Genomic DNA, 18,196 nt, shown 5'->3' on the forward strand with positions numbered 1-18,196 from the left:
CCCCCCCCCCCATCTACCTTTAAATATAGCTTCTTCCCCTCTTCTTACTTTTCCGACACACCAGGGTGGACACACTCTGGATTTGGTGATCGCTCCTTTGTAAGTTGACTCTTTTACTTCATGATCATTACCACGGATGGACCACTTTCTGATTAGCTTTAAATTTCATCATCAGGATGAGTTCTCACTCGCCCATCATTCTGTTTCACATTTCCCATGTCATTCCTGCAACCTTGTTCATATTGATATAGATAAAACATTGCAATTATTCACTTTCTTGCCTTTCACGTATGTACCTTACTCTCTCAGTTAACGAACAGGTGGAAACTTGGAATAAGTCTATTTCATCAGGATTGGCAAAAATTGTGCCACTTAATTCAAAAGCCCAACATGTTTGTAAAAGTAATCCATGGTCTCACCAGGGTCTTTGTTTCCAAAAAAAATCAGACTTCGTTGTACGGAACGTCTGTGGTTCAAATATCGTACTTCTGATTGCTTGGTTAACTTTAAGATGGAATTAAAAACATATAATAGGCAAGTTAAGCTAGCTAAACATCAATATTTTTCTAGGAAGCTAGCAACATCAACATGTCCAGCTAGAACTCTCTTTCAGTTTATTAATTCTAATACGGTTCCAACAATATCTGATGACACTGTCAATAGATCCTGATGCAATGGCATCCTCTTTTTTTTTTTAATCAAAAATTAAGAAACATACGGAATCATTTGTTAACAAGAACATCATCATAGCATCCCCACTGGATCCAATAAAAGATTCTTATGAAGCTAAGTTCAACCATGGAGCCACATGGTCTACTTTTTCTCTTCCATCATTGATTGTTTTAACTAAGATCTTTGCTACAATCATGTATTTAACAAATTCTCCTTTGGATCTAATATCAGCTTCCTGGCTCTGATCTTCATATAAAGGTCTTTTACCTTTGGCTCTTGCGTTAATTACTCACAGTCTAGAGGACAGTATTTGTCCTGATCTCTGGAAAAAGGCTTGGAATACACCTATCCTTAAGAAATATAACTTAGATCAATCTGATCCAGTCAATTATGGACCAGTCTCAAATTTATGTCTTCTGTCAAAACTGACGGAAAAAGTTGTGTATTTTCAATTACAGGATTAATGTTCTAAAACACACATTTTACATCTGAGACAGTCCTTGGAGTAGCCTAATGGTTGATGCAGTGCACTGGAGAGGAGGAGACCCAAGCCCATTTCCCACTCTAACTGGTACATTTGTGGCGGAAAGTGTGAGCCCTCCAAAACCCATCAAAAACCTATTGTACCTACATATAGGTGACACCTGCAGGCATAAGGGCGATTGTAGTAGTATACAGTTGGGTAGATTTTTGGTGGGTTTTGTGGATTTTTATGGTGGGCTCACCATACAATATAAGGGGGTAACAGTGAGATGTGCTTTTGCACCAAAAGCTTGTCTCTTTCAGCACTTCTTTCCTTCTTAAATTTCCCTGCAAAGTATGTTTAAACTGGCTGTTACACATGTTATTTAAACCCTCACAGTTGCTTAATTTCTTAAATTCTTGGGGGCCTTGGAGCTAAAGTGGTGCAGTGACTTGCAGACATTATGATGGATTATTGATAGATCACTTGTGAGCACCTGTATAAATTAGTTTTCCTTTCTTTCTCATGGTCTTATATGCCTCCTAGGTTTTCTTTCTTGGCTGCTCTCTTTGCATTGTAGACTATAGATTACATATATTTTCTGAGTAGTATATTGCTTTATTTGCATATTCTTAAAAACAAGTTTTAAAAAAAAGTATTAGAGCTACATTTCTTTTACGTTATCCTTGCAAGTGTATAATTTGTTATCAGTCGGTTAAATATGTTTTTTTTAATCTATACAGCTTTCTGAATTTATCTCAGCTATAAGGTCTTAGAGAGGTTAAAGCTCTGAATTTGTAAAATGGATACCAAAATGACCTGTCTTAATTTCCTACTGCAATAATCGGTAAAGTCTCTGCACTGATAATCTTGGATCTACATGGTGGACTAGAGTGTACTTTGTCAAAGATTTTGCTTCTTTTATTTAAAATTGCTTTATTTCAGACAAATGTACCTTTTCTGTTTCAAGTGTAATACTTGTTTAAAGCTGAAACCAATAAATATTACTATACAACAAAAAAAAAAAAAAAAAAAAAAAAGTATTAGACAAGTTCTTGAAGGAAAAATCTATAAGACATTATTAGACGCATAGACTTGGAAAAGTCTCTTGCTTATTACTGGGTTGTAGCAACAAGCAAGGGATCTACTCATTGCTAACCCTACCAGGTACTTGTAATTTGGTTTGACTACTGCTGGAGACAGGATTCTGGCTCAATGGATCTTTTTATCTGACCAGTATATACTCCCACTACTCTAGATCTTCCCATCACACATGGAATTTCTCGCCATGATTTTAGAGTACAGCTGGTTTTCTACATGCCTTTCTATCCTTAGCATATAGCGCCTCCCATCAACCAAACTGATTGATCCTGTCATTTTGTACCCTAGTATCACATCCTCTTTCCAGCGGGTCTCTGAGATTCTCATTATGCCTATATTATCATTTAATGACGTTCTCCAACTCTCTCATCTTATTTACTTATTTATTTTAGACTTCTGGCATTTGCATACTGACAATTAAGTTGCCTTATTTCTGTTCACAACCTGCTTGCTAGTAGTTGATACTGGTTATTTTGGAATCGCTCATATTGCTCTAATTAAATCCACCTGAACTCTCTCAGCCTTTAACATAACTAATCAGAATATTCCAGTTCCCCTGTTTTGATGGTATTCAACATCATCTCACTTTGAACCATTCACTCCTGAGTGATTCTGGATTTCTCCTATGATCTAATTTAAAAGCTGCTTTATTTTCTTTGTAAGGGGGAAGTTATCAGCATGGGCTAAAGTTAAGACAGGTTATTTTACCATAAGTTGAGCAATTTTAGCACAGGATCTCATTGCATAAAATAGGACCTGTGCTAAAATAGCATGGCTTGTGGTAAAATCACTCATCTTAAAAGTAGCCCACATTGCTAACTTCCTCCTTCTCTAGGTTATTGCCAGCAGCAGATTTCACCATGTTTAAAAGCCATATCCTATCAGAATAGGCTCCCCTTCCCCAAAATGCTCTCCAGTGCCTGACATTTAGCCCGAGCATACACAAATTGTGTGTACGTGCCATGCAGGAGATTTCTGTTGTGGAAAGAGACTATGAGGAATGTCTCTCCTTGGAAACCTGGCAGGTTGCTTAGATTGTGCCTGTCCCTGTGAGGTAATGATATGCTTGAGAGAATCTCCATGGGCATGTTTACACCTGCCACAGCCTCTCCTGGTTTCCAAGAGGAGGGAGGTGAGTGGGTCCTGGTGTTTGTACCAGCTCAATAGAATCTCCAGGGTAGATTTCCTGTGCAGAAAACCAGCCATTGTCTATAAAGTGAGAGGTGACAGTGAAAGCTTACAATATTATTTCTGTAGTTAAAACAAATAAAAATCTCAAGCCTGAATCACAATGCACCCTGCCTGCGCTACCCTGGGAGGCAGGACCCTGAAACAGTGGCTGACTCTTTGTCTGTATGAGTCTAAGTTTCTGGCATTTTCTCTTACCCGCATGCAAATTTGGATATTCCCTCTAGTTACTCATCTTTCTAAACACCCAGCCGGTCAGGTTTTCAGGACATCCACAATGAATATGATTATTTGTATGCATTACTTCCATTTTATGTAAATTTCTGCTTCAGTGTCTGACCACACTTCTGGGGAGGTAGACAGGTGCTGGGGAGAAGAGTGGATGGAAGGGCATGCCCCACATTCTGATGGAGTGAATCCTGTGGCTGGCAAAAAAGGTCCTGCAAAGTGGAGGGCTGAAAGGAGGCCTCAGAGTCAGACCAGAGAGATGCCATCTGCTGGGCTGAAGGGGGAGATCTGGTGTAGAAAGGGGCCACACCGCAAAGCAAGTGGTGCCTGCTTACCTCTGTTTGCTGAGGATTTCTTTGGGCCCACTGAAGCTTTACTGCTGTCTGGAAGCTGGTGGGCCAATATTGATGGGAGCCACCAGGCGTCAGAACTTGCCTCTTGCGCCGGAGGGGGAGTGGAGCAATGATCCATGGACTGGCAGCTGAGTCCCCCATTAGAAGAGGCACATTGTGCCACATACATGGTGTCCAGCAATTGTGGCAGTTGCAGGCTCACTTTCCCCAGTGGTGTCAAAACAGGGCCTGAAGGCAGGGAGGTTTTGAAACTGACATCAGGGGCTCCATTTGTGAGGCCATGCAGTCAGCCACTGAGAGGAAGGCTGGTCATGCCCCAGAACTTGATGTTGCTGGCGATGGAGAGTGTTCTTCATTTTCTTTAATTTGGGTGTTTTGGGTTTTTTTTGTTTCTAGATATTTGCAGTTGCTTGCTGCATTTTCCCGTTTTGGGTTTTTTTATTGTTTGTTTTTTTAGAATGTGAGGAGTGGGGGCCAGCAGCGTCCGACCACAAGCAGTCGAGATAAAAACTGAAGCAAGAGGGAGGTGTACACCGAACGCGGGAACTCCCGCACATGCCCAGTGGGTATAAAGCTTTGCTGTAGCTGGGGGAGAAAAATGACACACAGGATCAGTCAGAGACTTCACCATCGTGTGCCTGAATTTCCCCTACTTGTTTCTGGAGAAAGAGAAAAAAAAAATCTACTAATCAAGAGAGATGCTCTCTTCTGAAAACTCAAGAAGCTGAAACCTCTGAAAAAGATCATGGAGAATAGAAAGAGACTTTAGAAAATTCAGTACGCTCAGATTGAGAGCTTTTAAAGTTTTCAATATTTTCCAATTTTTGGTCATTACTGCCTTGTCTTGGATCAGCCCCAGTTAGTCTGTTCCACTTTCTTCTTGATGTTGGTAGAGGAGTTTATTGAGACTGTAGCTCAGAATGAATATCCCACAGTCAAAGTAGCAACAGAACAAACAAAACCACTTGCTATTCAAAAGGGCTTAAACTGAGTACCAATCTGAATATCAACTAGTGCCCAGTTAACTGCCGGGTAAGCAGATACCCGTATATTCAAATCCAGAAGCCGCATATGCCCTGGCACTGAATTTCTGGGGTCAGTTCAGCCTGCGTCTGTGAGTGGCTCAGATGCTGCTTACCACCATGGGCTGAATATTCGGCAGAAAACGTTTAACAGAAGCTACACAGTTCCAAAGATACATTAGAATGATAGCAGCCAGCTATACTGGGACCGCCATACTGGGAAAAGACCAAGGGTCCATCAAGCCCAGCATCCTGTCTCCGACAGTGGCCAATCCAGGCCTCAAGAACCCGGCAAAAACCCAAAAACAAAACAAAACTTTAAATTAATAATGTTCAATGGACTTTTCCTTCAGGAATCTGTCCAAACCCTCTTTAAACTCAGCAATGCCAACTGCTGTCACTACATTTTCTGCCAACGAGTTCCAGAGTCTAACTAAGCGTAAAGAAAAACTTTCTCCTATTTGTTTTAAATCTACCACATTCTAGCTTCATCTTATGTCCCCTGGTTCTATTATTGTTAGAAAGTGTAAACAAATGCTTCACATCTGTCCGCTCCATTCCACTCATTATCTTGTAGACTTCTATCATATCACCCCTCAGCCGCCTCTTCTCCAAGCTGAAGAGCCCTAACCGTCTTAGCCTTTCCGCATAATTTTATTTATTTTGTTGCATTTGTACCCCACATTTTCCCACCTATTTGCAGGCTCAATGTGGCTTACATAGTACCGTAAACGGGTTCGCCAGTCGGTTGATAACAAATACAAGGTTGTATTGTGGTCGAATGAGGTAGGTGTGTGCCAGGCACCGTGAAGGTCGAAGGAAATGAAAATTGTATATTGTCCAGTACGATCATTGGTTGTGCTGTGTTGCTGGGCGTGGGGATTTACGTTGGATCGGTGGGGTAAGTCTTTTGTTTGTTCTTTACCCCAGAAAGAGCCCGCTTCCTCTGGAGAGATGGTATTCTGTACGCCTGCCTCTGCAGACCCAGGCACCTTCACACTTGTCTCAACAGCCTCCAAAATCCAGCACCACCACCAAAGTAGTTGGTTCCAGACATGCAGTTTGTCCCTCCTGTAGCTGTTCTTGGGGAGTCACTCTCCCTTCAAGGTATCTGGAGGTATTACTGTCACTGGCCCTCCCCTGCACACCAGACAACGCAGAATGAGAGAAAGCCTTCTGCACATCTAGCGACCCCCAGCTAGGAAGCAAAGGAGATGTGGGGCCAGCAAGAGACAGACTTCCAGCTCAAGCCAGCCAGCTTGTCTGGCACCACTGACAATGAACATGTCTCATGTAACATTTTTGTGCGGTGCCATCATCAGCTCCAGAATCAAGGTCTGGCAAAAAGACAGCACTGACCTCCCCACCCCCCAATCATAAAATGAAAAGCAAGAAGAAAAACATCAGAGCTCTCATCAGCCCATGTCATCAAGGCATCATTCTGGCCTCCTCCTGATAGTTCTCCACTTCTAACCATTAAGGCTACTCCTCCATTCTGGTCCTACCTGTTGGCACTTATCTCTCCTGCATACAAAGATCCTGCCCATGAGAATCACATCTCAAGGTGGCATCATGCTAGCTGTCAGGGCTGACCATGCCCCATGGCCTGCCTGGATCTCACATCAACCCACACTATACAGTATGTGACTTTTAGCATGCTGGCTGATTTAGTATGCCATACCCTTTAGTGCAAGTCAACACTTACTATTACAACATACCAATACCTGCACAGTTAACAGGCTCCCTCACAGCAGTGTGTGACACTTCTACATTCTATAAGACACTGCAAGTAATGCCTACCTTAAACCTGCCTGCCAGAGGAGACTGCTTGGAGATAGTATTCTCTGTCCCATGTCTGGCGCCCTCCAGTGACCTGTCTAGTTATGGCATTTTCCAGAGAGAACAGAAGGTGTTGTCCAGGTAAAATTAATTCCAGGTGTTTTATAGTTTCTAAAAACACTCAGACACAAAGGGAAGTACAGAGGTGACATAACCGATTGGTGTTCTCTACCCTTTCCTGGGTGGAATTTATGTACTATAATTGAGCACACTCCCCTACTAATGCTTTAGGCAAAGGGAGCCATAGGTAATACAGTACAAGTCCAAAAATTTGGACTGCTCTGGGATTGGGTCAGTCCGGATTTTCTGGATTCTCAGGCAGTACTTTTAAAATTCAAATTTAAGGAAAAATAAAGAAAAGATGAACAGACACATTTTGTTGATTTATTCATTAGCAAATACAGAATGCTTCATCCAGTGTCTCTCCCTCTCTCTGCATGTCTCTCTTCCCCATCCAGAGTCTCTGTGTATGTATGTCTCTTCTCCATCCACGAAACAAGGAAAAACAGCAAAACTCCACAAAAAATCAAAAACAAACAAAACAATAACAGAAGACAAAAAGTGGAGTAAGAACAAAAAGATGTGCAGTTTAAAAACAATCTTTATTGAAAGAACATGGCACAGTCACCGTGTTTCAGCTGTGAACCCTACGTCAGGAGTCTAAAACCAACACAAATATAACTAATTCCATAAGACAATAAATATAATTTGATATTAATTAGATAATAAAACCACAGGGACATCAATAAATAACACAAAAAATATAAATAAGAATAATGTTAAAACAATAAGAAAGTCTGTCACAAAATTAATACTACTACTATTTAGCATTTCTATAGCGTTACAAGGCGTACGCAGCGCTGCACAAACATAGAAGACAGTCCTTGCTCAAAGAGCTTACAATCTAATAGACAAAAAATAAAGTAAGCAAATCAAATCAATTAATGTGTACAGGAAGGAGGAGAGGAGGCGAGTGGTTACAAGTGGTTACGAGTCAAAAGCAATGTTAAAGAGGTGGGCTTTCAGTCTAGATTTAAAGGTGGCCAAGGATGGGGCAAGACGTAGGGGCTCAGGAAGTTTATTCCAGGCGTAGGGTGCAGCGAGACAGAAGGCGTGAAGTCTGGAGTTGGCAGTAGTGGAGAAGGGAACAGATAAGAAGGATTTATCCATGGAGCGGAGTGCACGGGAAGGGGTGTAGGGAAGGACGAGTGTGGAGAGATACTGGGGAGCAGCAGAGTGAGTACATTTATAGGTTAGTAGAAGAAGTTTGAACAGGATACAAAAACGGATAGGGAGCTAGTGAAGCGACTTGAGGAGAGGGGTAGTATGAGTAAAGCGACCCTGGCGGAAGACGAGACGGGCAGCAGAGTTTTGAACCGACTGGAGAGGGGAGAGGTGACTAAGTGGGAGGCCAGCAGGAAACAGATTGCAGTAGTCTAAACGAGAGGTGACAAGGGTGTGGATGAGGGTTTTGGTAGAGTGCTCGGAAAGAAAGGGACGGATTTTACGGATGTTGTAAAGAAAGAAACGACAGGTCTTGGCGATCTGCTGGATATGAGCAGAGAAGGAGAGAGAAGAGTCAAAGATGACCCCAAGGTTTCGAGCTCAGGAGACAGGGAGAATGAGAGAGCCATCAACAGAAATAGAAAACGGGGGGAGTGGGGAGGTGGGTTTGGGGGGAAAAATGAGAAGATCGGTTTTGGTCATGTTTAATTTCAGGTGGCGTTGAGACATCCAGACAGCAATGTCAGACAAGCACGCTGAAACTTTGGTTTGGATGCAAGGTGAGATATCAGGGGTAGAAAGGTAGATTTGGGAGTCATCAGCATAGAGATGGTAGGAAAAGCCATGGGATGAGATTAATGAACCAAGGGAAGAAGTGTAGATAGAAAAGAGGAGGGGACCAAGAACAGAACCCTGAGGTATGCCGACAGGCAGAGGGATAGAAGTAGAAGAGGATCCACCAGAGTGAACACTGAAGGTGCGGAGGGAGAGGTAGGAAGAGAACCAGGAAAGGACAGAGCCCTGGAATCCAAGTGAGGACAGGGTATCGAGGAGTATGCTGTGATCGACAGTGTCAAAAGCAGCAGAAAGATCAAGAAGAATGAGGATGGAATAGAGATCTCTGGATTTAGCCAGTAATAGGTCATTGGAGACTTTAGTAAGCGCAGTTTCGGTTGAGTGGAGAGGGCGAAAACCAGATTGTAGTGGGTCAAGAATAGCATGTGAGAGAAAATCAAGGCAGCGGCGGTGAACAGCACGCTCAAGTAATTTGGAGAGAAAGGGAAGGAGGGAGATGGGTCGGTAATTAGAGGAACAAGTAGGGTCGAGTGAAGGCTTCTTAAGGAGAGGTGTGACCACAGCATGTTTAAAGGCAGCAGGGACAGTCGCAGTGGAAAGTGAGAGGTTGAGAATGTGACAGATAAAAGGAATAAGAGCAGGAGAGATGGCATTAAGAAGGTGGGTGGGAATGGGATCAGAGGAACAGGTGGTACATTTTGAGGAAGAAAGGAGAAGTGTAGTTTCCTCAATAGTAACTTCAGGAAAGGAGGAAAGGGAATGAGGGGGAGGAGAGAGAGGGGAACGGACTAGCAGAGGGAGAGGTGGCGAGGTAGAGAATGCAAAGTTTATCTTTTGAACCTTGTCGTGAAAGAATTCAGCAAGGGTCTGAGGAGATAATGAAGGGGGAGTTGGGGGAGGGGGCACCTTGAGGAGAGAGTTCAATGTGGTGAAGAGAAGTCGAGGGTTAGAGCCAAGAGAGTTGGTCAGTTGGATATAATAATCCTGTTTGGCGCGTAAAAGAGCAGATTGGAAGGAGGTCAGCATGAACTTAAAGTGTAAGAAATCAGCAAGGGCCTGAGATTTCCGCCAGAGGCGTTCGGCGGAGCGGGTACAGGAACATAGGTAGCGGATATTAGAAGTCAGCCAAGGTTGGGGTTTTGTACGCCTTATAGGGCGGGTCATCAAAGGTGCAAGAGTGTCTAAGGCAGAGGATAGAGTATTGTTGTAAGAAGAAACAGCCTCGTTGACAGACGTGGATGGTGCCACAGTAGAGAGGAGGTTTGAAACATGGGAGGATAGAGATGAAGGGTCAATAACATGAAGATTCCTAGATAAATTAGATAAGATAGGACCGGATTGGGAGGGAGGAGATTTAAGTGTGAAAGTTATAAGATGGTGATCAGATGGGGGAAGATCAGAGGCAAGGAAACTAGAGGGTGAACAGTTGGAGGAGATGATGAGATCAAGACAGTGACCATTTTGATGAGTGGGGGAGGTGGAGCATAGTTGGAGATTAAAGGAGGATGTTAAAGCGAGTAACTTGGAAATATAAGAGTTGGAAGGATCATTAGCAGGAATATTAAAGTCACCAAGGATGAGAGAGGGGGAAGAAGGATCATGGAAGAAGGCAAGCCAGGCATCAAAGTCACTGAGAAAGGATGAAAGGGACTTATCAGGGGGACAATAAATAACCGCTATTCGAAGAGGCAGAGGAGAGAAAAGGCGGATAGAGTGGACTTCAAAGGAGGAAAAACAGTGAGATTGAGGTGGGTTGAAATCTGGAGGAGGGAGAGAGAAGTAGTCCAACACCGCCCCCGCGACCAGCAGGGCGAGGAGTATGTGAAAAAAGATAACCGCCATGGCAGAGGGCTGAGACTGAAGCAAAGTCATCAGGGCAGAGCCAGGTTTCTGTTATGGCGAGCAGATGGAGGTGACGCGAGATAAAGATATAACTTAGATCAGATAACCACAAGGAAACAAAATACATTAAGAAATCAATTACATGTATATCATTAATTATAAAACACCCAGGGATACACAAACAGATTAATTCAATGTAAAGGAGAGAGTACATACAAAAAAGAAAAACCTCAACTGATGTTATCAAAAGGCAGCTTTTCATAAAATGAAATAAAACCTGTATGTGGTAACAAAAAAGTAACATAAATTAATGGAAGCTTATAAACCCCACAGCAAGGGGTACATAAAGTGATGAAAGAACCACTAGTGAATAGACATGTTCTGAAGAAAAAGTGAGTGACAGCACGTTTATAGGTGTAGGGAAGCAACAATAAACGTGCTTTCCTGCACACATCTGCTGATTCAGTTTCCGATGAATACCTTATTGCTTTTTCACAGGAAGGAGAGAGAGAGAGGTCAGGACCTAGATTGCTTCATGATCATCTGCCTATTTCCCTTATGAAAGAAGTATCCTGCTATGTGAGGTACAAAACAGCTGGAGGAAAGGGTGACAAGATCCCCCCCCCCCCACCCCATACAAATTACATGTAACTGATCATTGTTACTACTGAAACCCACTGTAGTTCCAATAATGGGGTTTCCCATTTTTTCTCTATGGAAAAAATGCTTAGTACATCTTATTTTCAGTTTTGAGTATTGCAGGGATTCTCAACCCAGTGCTCAGTACAAACTCCAGCCTGTCTGGTTTCCCCAATGAACAGCATGATATATTTGCATACAATGGAGGCAGTACATGCAGATCTGTCTCACACGTATTCATTGTGGATACCCTAAAAATCTGACTGACTTGGTGTGTACTGAGGACTGGGTTAAGAAACCCTGAAGAAAATAAACCATTTCACTTGTTACAGAAATCCACAATTTCCAGGACTTTCAGCTATGTGGGTCAGTTTAGTGTTCAGGTACTAAATTCTGGGTACTAGGCTGCATGCTGACTGCCTGATACCCACTGTCTTATCTCTCCTACAAAACCGTAAGCTGCCCACAGGTTATTTCCTGAAACTAGACAAATAGGAAATTTTGGCTTACCTTCAAGACAATGGCTGTTGATTTCAAACCTCCCCCCCTTGCCAACTACTGTTAGGTATTAGGACAGCCTATCACCCCTTCTGAATTCATGGACTGGGAAGCCCATCTTCAAAGTTGCAGCAAGACCAGTGGTAGGATCTTCCTAAGGTGATGCATCGGACAGCAGTCTCTCGTAATGATGTGGCCATACAGAAGTGGTTGCTAGATTGTACTTCCTGTGACTGGGCAGCCACCTCTAGGACAACTGTCCCTATGCCTTTGCCTACCTACACCCTGGTTGCATTAGTTCACTATATCAGTCTGGACAGCTGGATTCTCTCTGTAAGTTCAGACCAACATTAACATCACAGATCAGTTTGTACTCTATTTTGACGATTTATTCTGAAAAGCGGAAAATCAAATATTGGCAGAGTTTTAAAAGGGTTTGGACGGTTTCCTAAAGGACAAGTCCATAGACCGCTACTAAATGGACTTGGGAAAAATCCACAATTTCGGGAATAACATGTATAGAATGTTTGTATGTTTGGGAAGCTTGTCAGGTGCCCTTGACCTGGATTGGCCGCTGTCGTGGACAGGATGCTGGGCTCGATGGGCCTTTGGTCTTTTCCCAGTGTGGCATTACTTATGTACTTAAAGCTGTCCAAAGAAATGAAAATTATATCTCTGTTTTAAAATTTTAAACTCGGGTATTCACCAAAGATACCACTGTCTCCCATAGGGGCCTTTTTACAAAGGCATGCTGAAAAATGGCCTGCAATACTGTAGGCACATGTTTTGGGTGCACGCAAAATCATTTTTCAGCACACCTGTAAAAAATGCCTTTTTAAAACACTTTGCTGAAAATGGACGCGTAGCAAAATGAAAACTGCTGTACATCCATTTTGGGTCTGAGACCTTACCGCAAGCCATTGACCTAGCGGTAAGGTCTCGTGTGGTAACCGGGTGGTAATGGTCTACGCAAGTAAAATGCCTATTACCGCCCGCGCACCAGAAAATAAAAATATTTTCCGGCATGCATAGTGGTAACTCAAAATTGACGTGCGTTGGGCGTGTGTAGATGCCTACGCGGCTTGGTAAAAGGGCCCCTTAGTGCTTTCTCTGGTGATGCAATCATTAGCTTATATTAGAATAAATCTAAGTATAGATGGTATACTGATTAGGAGGAAAACAAACAAACAAAAGAAAAACTATTGAAAATATCTTTGCTGCTCATCCTACTGTCACTAATCCCATAATCTACCAAAAGTTTTGAAAGAACTGGAGTTAAATGGTATAGTCATGGTATTAGAAATCAAGAATAATCATTATACTCTACTGGTTCTTACTATTAATTTAGAACAGGGATATCAAACTTCAGTCCTTGAGCACCAAAAACAGTCAGATTTTCAGGATATTAATAATTAATATATATATTCTAAATCTGCATACCTACTGTGTCCACTCAATTGAAAATGATCTTGATATACCACTATTACAAACTTGTTGATCATAGTGGTGTTCAAAAAGATAATTTTAAAAACATCAAAATGAAAGGAAAGCCAGTAATAAATAGGAATATCCTAAAAACCCAATAGGTTTGTGGCCTTCAAAGGCTGAAGTTTGACATCCTTGAAATTGACTAAATCTAGATTCAATAGGAGGAAACCTTTCATTTAAAGTGGGCAAACATTTATGAAATATTTAGATGTAAAAATTACAAATGCAAGGAGACATGCTGGATGTGACTTATATTCCACACGTATTTAGTAATTATGAGCATGATTTAAAGCAATCGGTGAAGTATAATATCTTTGACTTGGAAGAACTGATAGCATAAAAATGAATCTTCTTCCAAGATTGCATACTTATTCCAACTTCAGGAAGCTGAAGAGCTGTTTCTGTTCTATATAAAAAGTGGACTTGATGTCACCAGTGCCATTTGGTATCATTTGTGTCAGTTGAAATTGTTAGTTAAATGGTTGATATTGGTGTAGAGAAGGTTGCTTTTTAAAATGTACTCTTTGCTGAATCCTTAAAGCTCAGGGATCAAATTAAAGGGAGATTTTACCCTGCCGTAGACTTCTCTCGTAAAATATGGTCTTCAGAAAAACCTATTAGGTGGGTATCAGTAGGTTTCAGAGGAATGGAAACAAATCTCTGTAAACCTAGATGTAAATAGGTTGAGGAGGGTCCGAAAGTGCGCGGATTTCTCAGCCACCTGGGATAGACAATGGGCTTCCCAACCCATTCATGTCCATTATGATCAGAACCTACTGCAGTGCCTCAATTCCACTCCTGCCACCAGCATCTCCTCCTCCAACTACCAAGATGGGGAAGGAGTGAGGTCCAGCGTAAGTGGAAGCCTCTCTGGGACAGAATTGACCACTGAGAAAGAATTGATCTCTGCAGCAGACTAAAATGAGTCCTGGCCCACGGCACCAAGTACAAGGAGACAGTCCCAAGCTCTGGGACAATGCACCTGAAGCACATCTTGAATCTGCAAATACAACTTCTGAATCGTGGCCTCCATTAAGAACACCATGCCTTGCTGCATATCAAAGAGCATACCCAAGTACTCCAGCGACTGAGCTAGGGCAAAGCTACTCTTAGCAAAGGATGATCCTGCAACAGACAAACCACTTGAAGCATCACCACCTTAGTCTCCTAGTAGGACTTTGCTCAAATCAACCAGTCATCGCGATACAAGTGCACCAGTATCCCCTTCTTCTACACACAGCTACCCTCACCTCAGAAAAGATTCTCGATACCATGACTAACCCAAAAGGCAGGGCCTGAAACTGGAAATGCTTTCCTAGGATTGAGAAATGCAAATACCTCTGGTGTACCAAACCATCATACGCAGGTAGGCTACGGTGATGTTCAAGGATGCTAGAAATTCCCTCTGCTGCACTGTTACTATGACAGAATGAAGTGTTTCCATACAGAACCTTACAACTTGGAATGCCTTGTTGATCTGCTTCAAGTCTAAGATTTTTCTTAACATGTCCTCTTTCTCTGGGTCTACAACATAACCCTCTCAAGCTTCTGTTTCTCTGCAGGGACACAAACTACAGCCTCTCTAAGATTTGTCTGACCATCTGCATTTTCAGAGAGAAGCAATGGCACTCCATGAAAGCACTGGAAAGAGACTGCACCAGCTTGAGCACATAGCCCTCATGAATAAGCTCAAAAACCCACTGAACCAAGGCAATATGGCCCATTACTGCTAAAAATGCATTAAGCACCCATCCATTGGCTGTGCCAGAATACAGACCCCCCAAGTCCTCATTGCAAAGGATGGGGCTTGGAAAGACCCCCTGTAGCCCCCTTTCTCTACCTCCTTTTCAAGCAGCTCAAAAGGACTGAAATCTTTGATAGGAACTTAGTCTGCTGTGATCTTCCTGGGGCAAAATATGTCCTAGTATAATTGAAATGACTAGTACCACACAACCTATCTTCCAGGAGCCTCAGGACCTTAGACTCACCCAAGTCTTTCACCAGCTTCTCTAACTCCTCTACAAATAGTAGTTTCTCCCTAAAGGGAAGCTTATTGAGCCTCACTTTCAATGCTATGTCCAGTTTCTTAGCCAAAGGAGGCAACAAGCTGTGACTACCACAGCAATGTTCTTCAGTCAAAAAAGGCAGATTCCAATTTCAAACAGAAAAATCTTCACTAAAGCAGTCAAAGTACATTTCAGTAAATGTTGAGTCCATTGTAAGAACATTTTGCCACATAACCCTTGCACAAAGCTGCCTGAAAGGCCAGAATGTATATGTCAACAGTGCCTCCATCCAACAGTCCTGAGGATCTTTGTTGTTCCTTTCTCAACTGGTATGGTTGTCTTCTTGGTCACAGTCAAATTAGGCATTCATTCTAGGTTGCAACTATCCTTTTCTTCCATGAGAACTACGTACAACTTGGCCATGGACCTGACAACCTTCAGACCAGTGTCAGGAGTATCCCATTCCACTGTAATCATGCCCTTGACTGCTCTATGGAGCGGGAAGGCCTTTGACAGCCTCTGAATCCTTCCAGCAGTGGATCCTTGGCAGCCCTGGGATCCTTAGATTGTCCTCATAAATCTTTAATGCCACCAGGCATTGTACAATGAGGGATGACAACTCATCCCTCTGAAAGATCTCTACCATGGTGGTATCTTCTCATACTAGGATCTGTCCCTTCTTTAGTGGATCATTTTGGGGTTCTACCAAATCCCTGGAAATCCCCAGATGCCAGGGCCACTTCATCCTCAAGGTCTTCTAGAGGATCCTCCCTGAAGCCAATGGCCCTTCATGTGGCTGTGGGCCAGAAGTTTGTCCTTGTCCTAGAAAGCACCCTTTCAGGCCCTGTTTAAGCAGAATCCCTAGTGGAACAAAATAAATTCCAGTAAAAACAGGAACCTGCATAGGACCTGGTGCCTTAACTGAGCCATAAGTGTCCTCATGCCTCTGAGCCCTCACAGGAGTTAATTCAGGTTGGCTCTCACCTGCCAGGACTCAGGCAAGCAAAATGGTGACACATGACTTTTTCAGTACCAGGTAACATTCGCCTCTGATGCTTCACAATCCTGCTGCCGCATGCTGTCTCTCCAGCATTGCTGCTGTCAGAAATGTGCCCCTCAAAATGGCTGTATGCCGCCAGCTACACTTCACCTGACTGATCATCCTTTGAGGCTCCCCTGATTCAGATCAGCCTGACTTACCTCATAAACTGCCATGTAGGGTCCCCCCACCCTTCACATCTGTAGATTTCAATCTGTTGCTCTTGTCGTTAATTAAAAAAAACAAACAAACAAAAATACTTTTAACAGCAGCTCTGGAGCAATTCACTTCTTCCAAAGACTGAGGAGGAGGAAGGAGTAAACACAGCAACAAAACCCCCTGACTTTCCACTGCCCCAACTGGACAAACTTGAGAGGGGGTATTGGCAGAGGGAGAGGGACCCAGAATCACAGAGTTCTGCACCCAGGGACACCAGGATCACTGTAGATTTTCCATGCCCTCTTGTCTAGATGTCTCAGACCCACTAGAAATACTAATCCTCAAAATCCCTCCAGAACAGTATCCAACTGTAAATGGATAAGCAAAAGCAACCTCCATTTGCCGAGAAATACTGGTTGGTGGACTGCATAGGCCCCCTTAGGGTGGTGTCTCTATCCTTTCTTTCATTCTCCTTTACTCTTCATCTTTGAGGGGTCATTCACTAAAAATGCTTGTTAATTCTATTAACACATGTCATTTGCCACAGGGCTCACTGCATAAAATAAGCCCCAAGGCAAACAGTGCATATTGACATAATTAGCATGCATTGATTGATTGATTGATTGTAAATGAACATGTTACTCTGAAACTCTTGTTGGACTTTATATCCACAGTGGTTACTTAAAAAAAAAAAAGTTTAAGAACTACAATGGGATGAAAAGTTGACCTTTATTTACATTTGATGCATCTCATATTTCTGTATGTTGAAATGGTTGAACAAATTCAACACAATTTAAATTAAAAAAAAACAACAACAGTCTATCAGAGAAAGGCTGGAGCTGTACAAAATATCAGACTAAAGGAGCATGATTTTTGAAGAGAAATTTCCAGGATGGGCTTTCAAAGTCTTAGACTGATTCAGCCACACCGCAACAGTGATAATGGATGTGATCTGAACACAGCAGGAATCACTAGAAGCAGTAATGCAGCTGCTGTTGGACAGTGCAGACTGTCCCAGAACTAGTCTTTAAAAACAACATGCCTCAGGGTCCCCTAAGGTTGGGTTTTCAGGATATTTGCAATGAAATGTGCCTGCTATACAACTGATATACACATCCCATGCATATTCACCGTGAATATCCTGAAAACTCAGCTAGCTGCGGGTCACTAAACATATATTTTGGAACCACTGGATATAGAGACCCAGCAAGGCCCATTTCCTCCCTCCCCAAGTAGTGCCTGACATAACATACCCGTATAACTGGGCATGGCTACTCATGATGGTTCATACTAGAGAAAAGCAGCTTACCCCAAACTCATTTGCACCCACAATACACAATTCCAGAACTGTCCACAAACGCTCCCTATACCAGAACGGACTGAGCTGTCCTGATTTTACCACTACTGCATGCATGGATTTATCGTTGCAAGAAAAATGCAAAAATAACTCTCTCGTGCATACAAGAAAAGGTAAAACCAGGACTGGACAAGCTTGACCTGAAATCATGGCATCAGTCAGTAACTCTAAGCTATTAGCAAACAGTCTCAGCACTGTAACTGCTCCAGGAGAAGAGGAAACTACTACAGCAAATCCTTCTCCCTTGAGGATTTCTACTGCTTACCTGCTCCTCTTTCTCATCTGCCTACAGCACCAAGGGAGGAGGAAGAGGAGGAGAGGTTTTGTTCCATACAAGGGAGGGTAACAGAGGCAACTCTCACACTTCCTAACCCCAACTACAGGGGCTGCCACTGGTAGATCCAGAAAAGCACATCTTGTTTCTTCTCCAGGAGAGCCTATGCTCAGAGCCCCTACATAGCGAATGCTACATACCTGTAGAAGGTATTCTCCGAGGACAGCA

Source organism: Microcaecilia unicolor, chromosome 8, assembly GCF_901765095.1.
Source record: "Microcaecilia unicolor chromosome 8, aMicUni1.1, whole genome shotgun sequence".
In the NCBI taxonomy this organism is placed as follows: Eukaryota; Metazoa; Chordata; class Amphibia; order Gymnophiona; family Siphonopidae; genus Microcaecilia; species Microcaecilia unicolor.